Genomic DNA, 4,947 nt, shown 5'->3' with positions numbered 1-4,947 from the left:
CATAGCTGAATGAAAATTTTCTTGTTACAACTCACACATGGAATTAAGTAGGAATTTCATTTGCTTGCATTGTCACCGATATGATTTTTTTCTAATTGATAAAATGTGATGGATTGCACATTATAAACTGCCAAATTATATATTCAAGAAAAAGCTGTTTTATTATACACTGTCTACATAGATTGCATATCTATGCTTTTATCTTAGCATCAAGCCAAATAAAATTTAAAAAAAAATTGAAAGAACAAAATTTACATCGAAGCCACTCCGTTGGCCGTGAAATATTGAGAAAACAAATCTATTGGTAAAAGGTTTCATATCTTCATGTGCTGAAAGGTATATACTGGAATTGTTTATATTTATGGATAATATATTAATTATTTACTCCAATGACCGAAGTTTTTTTATTTGGCAAGTGTATTAACCAGTAACTTTGCTTGCCTGAATTATCACCCTAAACTGCAGGAAAGTTCACTGTAGGCATACATTTACATGTGCGGGTATTAAATTTATTTTCCTCCAGACCATTGTTCATCCATTGAGATCAAAGAGGACCAGCCAGCCAACCTGGGTGTAGATGGGGTTGATCTCTAAGGGTGAGCATTGGGCAGTTGGCTGGTCAGACCAATCCATGCTTGGAAGGTCTTGACACAGTTTGGATGGGATGGTAGTAGCTGTTGGGGACTTGATGGCACTGCTTTTACCCAACTGCAGTGATTCTGTCTGCCTCATATGAATTAGCCTTCGTGGACCGCTGAAAGCAACTTTGTTCTGTCCACTGCAGTCAGCTCCCAACTGTCAGGCCTATGTTAAAGTCTGTCTTTTGAAATGTTGCCATGTGTATTTTCACCGTGCAGCGGTTTATTGGGAAGGAGGTGGTGCAAACCATAGGGTGATATATTACATGACTAGAAATATGCTGTATGTCAACATTCATATTTTTGTTTCTTCTGCCATCAATTAGGAGATACATTTATTGTAAGGTATATGCTGGCTCATATCATAGTTGCTTTAATAGGGGTATATGCAATTTTAGTGTAGATATTGTTCACCCATAGTTCTAAAATATAGAAATTGTTCATCACTTTTATTTATAGTAATGGCTGGGATGTTTGGTATGGGGGGGGTAGGCGATATATGTAAACAAGGTTTTGTACTTGGTGAATGCAATTGTCTATTGCAGGCTTTCTCTCTAGGTTAGATAGGGTTTTTATTTCTTGTTGCCCATGTTGTGCACCAAGGCTGTTTTCTACATATGATTTGCTTTATGGACCCCTACGAAAAACAGCATGTGCTGATAGGGTGTTCCATCCCACAAGTGTTAAATAAATAAATAAATAAAAAAATTCACTTATCTTGCATTTCAAAGAAGTGGAATTTCATTTGATGAAAAATGAAGAGGACCATCTAACACAAGTTGTACTTGCAAAAGCTGAAATTTTCTTTAATTGATATCATTCATAAGGCCCTCCTTCAGCTATAATTTTTTTTATTTTTATACGCCCGTCTTGACGGGACATAGTATGGTATCACGCTCGGTGTCCGTCTGTCTGTCCGTCCGTTAACTTTTCCTTGTAAACGCGATAACTTCAGTTTAACTTAACCTTGGCTCATATAATTTGGGTATTTATAATACTAGCATGGATCCAAGGAAGCCTATTGATTTTGAGGTCAAAAGGTCAAGGTCACAGTGACCTATTTCGTTGTACCCTTCTGCAGTCCTTGTAAACACGATAACTTCAGTTTAACTTAACCTAGGCTCATAGAATTTGGTATGTATAATACTAGCATGGATCCAACGAAGCCTATTGATTTTGAGGTCAAAGGGTCAAGGTCACAGTGACATATTTTCATTGTACCCTTCTGCAGTCCTTGTAAACGTGATAACTTAGGTTGAACTTAACCTAGGCTCATGTAGTTTGGTGTGAATGATACTAGCCTAGATCCTAGCAATTCTATTGATTTTGAAGTCAGAAGGTCAAAGGTGAAGTCGCCATCTTCCACTTTTCTTGCTTGACCAATAGCTCAATATTCCATGTTACAGCGGGCGTACTATGTGCTTGCCTTAGCGACACTCTTGTTTATTTGTAGGTATGTGGTAACTTCAAATTTTATTTCATATCAAAAGCATTTCAGCTCTCCAAAGATGTTCAATCTATATTGGTTTCAATAGGTTTTTATAGACCCACATTATTGTTTTTCTCAAGAAATGTATGTTATATTTTCAAGTAATATATGTTATATTTTCAACATCTGTCATTTAAATTTGTGTTGTTAATATTTTTTCATGTATATAGAAAATATTTGATTTTGTATAACAAAAAAAAAAATTCATTTAAATAATTATGTGCAATTATATTTGATACTCATTGTATATTGAAGTTTGTTATGTTTTTGTTAGTGCTACACTTACATGTAATCAATAGTAATCATGCTTTGGTGTAATGTCGGCAGATAATATATGGTGAAATTGAGCATTAAATGTTGCACATTACAAAATAGATTAACATGTATTGTGGCTACTTTGTTGTGGTGTGCCCTTATAAGGGTGTTGGCTTAGGTATTGGCCGAAATGAAAATGATAATGATAGCTGGATTTATAAAGCGCTTTTTGCCTGAGGATACAAAGCGTTGCTATTATTACCCCGGCTTTAGCTCGAGCTACCATCACCAGCGCTCATTGCATGCAAGGAATTACGACTGCTGGGTACCCATTCACCTCACCTGGGTCGAGTGCAGCAGTGTGGATAATTTTCTTGCTTTTCAAAGGCAAGAGTCAGAACCACTAGACCAAGACGCACTCACTTATCAATGATGAAAAATGGAATAGGATTTATCAAGGAAGAGAGGAATGAGATCATAATACCATGGTCACATTTGTTCTACGGCGGCCGTACGGCGAGTCAAAAACAGCCGTTTTAACATTTTTGTACCAGCTAAATATAGGTGGTTTGAATAAAAATGAATAAAACGGCTGTTTTCGACTCGCCGTACGGCCGCCGTAGAGCAAATGTGACCATGCTATAAGGAATGATGTAAAGCAATTGAAAATGAACAAAAATTGTTATACTGAAGCAAATATATTCAGCAGCAGGGAAATAAAAGTTAAACCGGGGATGGGAGCAATTTAGCCCCCGAAATGGTCAAAAGAGCCCTGGAATCTAAACATGGAACTCTTTGAGATCCCCATTCAATGAAATGTTACAGATTTTAAAGAGAAATTCCAGTAGTTGCAGTAAACACTGATTTCATGGGAAAGTCTGTAAAACAAGGCTTAATTGTCAGTATATCATCGAGGATCTAGATCTGGTACAGTTACATTAACTGAACTTTGTGAAATCTTGAAATCTACGCTGAAAAATGTTCACACCGAAGATCCCAACACAGATAAGCGCACGTGGGACAATGTATAATGATTGCTTAGAGAAATCCTGTGCTTATTTGCTGATTTCTCAGCAATTACACAATTTCTTCCAGAATCCTTTGGCACATTCATTTTATTTATACAAACACACTTTGGTGATCATTTCATTGGATTCTGTAAGAACTCATTTTGATATCGTTACCAAAACTAGCATTTACTTGCCCCTGAAAATAATTTAAAAAATATTTTTTTGCCTGTTCCGCACAGGGAGAAAAGAAAATTTAATAGACTCAAGAATGGTAATAAAAGAGCCTAATTTTATTAAAAAAAAAAACATTTGATAAGTTGTTCATTCGAGATGGTGTACATGTTCCTCCATTGCGAAAAATTTTCATTTAAATTAATTACTCTGCAAAAATGGCAACTTTAATAGCAACTCTGCTACACAGTAGATCAAAATCAACTGAAGTTAACCATTAATATCAATGCTAATATTTATGAAACGGAGTCCAAAAGGCAATGTGATCACCCCAGATCGATTGTAGATTTGATATTGATTTTAGTTCTAATCTTATTGCAAATAATCAATGTCAGTCTGATAGCTTAGCTGGTAGAGCAGTGATATAGTCATCTGTTGATTCGGTTATTTTGAGATGGCATAAGTCCTTGTTATCAGGGCATTATTTCATGAAACTTTTAGTATGTAACACACAACTTAACACATAACTAGTTATCCATGGGATAATTTATGCTAAACTTCAAATCTGTTTTTTTTTTATTAACATTCATGTTATAAAGCATCTGACTGCAAAGTTTATAATTTGTCAAGACTTAACAATTTCAGACACTTATCACCACTTTGTTTTAACAAAAATTTGGAGTATCTAATTTAGCACAAGAAAGGAATCCCAGTGTGTCGTGCAAAGAGTCCTACAAAACTTACAAATAGCTACAAACACATAATATCTTAGGTTTTACGATTCATGAATCTTGTATTAGTTACGATGCATTCAGCGCTACTTAAAAACTTATAGTATAATTTTCATATGTAACCTTGAAGTAATGATCGTTTACTCAATCTGTTTTACAACTATTTTAATCATATTTTGCGTAAATGGTTTTTCATGGGAAACTTATTTGTTTTTTGTCTTTTTATAAATTAAGTTTTATAATTCTTCGTGTAAATTTAGTGGTCTAGACTTAATTGATGTAGTTTGTAGATTTCTATAGGTGTTTTTTCATAGATGTACATTGTTGTCAATTACTGATGTTAGGACCCCATTGGAAATAAGCCATCTCTGCTTTCATGGGCAATCCTGTCAAGGTATACACTACTGTTCATATTTTCATGTACTTGTTCATAGTTACCTGACAAATAAAATCAATCAATCAATCAACATGAAATGGCCCCAAAGGCCCTTGGAGTGGGCCAAAGCATTGAGCTTTAAATGCTTTTTTGTGGTCATTAAAAATACATTCACTATGTATAAAGCAAACTCATGAAAAATATGTCCGTCTGTTTCAGCACTTTTGATAATTTCAATAGGCTAAAAGAAAAGAACACACTCATGTCACACAGGCAA

This window comes from Lytechinus variegatus, chromosome 1, assembly GCF_018143015.1.
Source record: "Lytechinus variegatus isolate NC3 chromosome 1, Lvar_3.0, whole genome shotgun sequence".
NCBI classification, from domain to species: domain Eukaryota; kingdom Metazoa; phylum Echinodermata; class Echinoidea; order Temnopleuroida; family Toxopneustidae; genus Lytechinus; species Lytechinus variegatus.
This window is presented reverse-complemented; position numbering follows the sequence as displayed.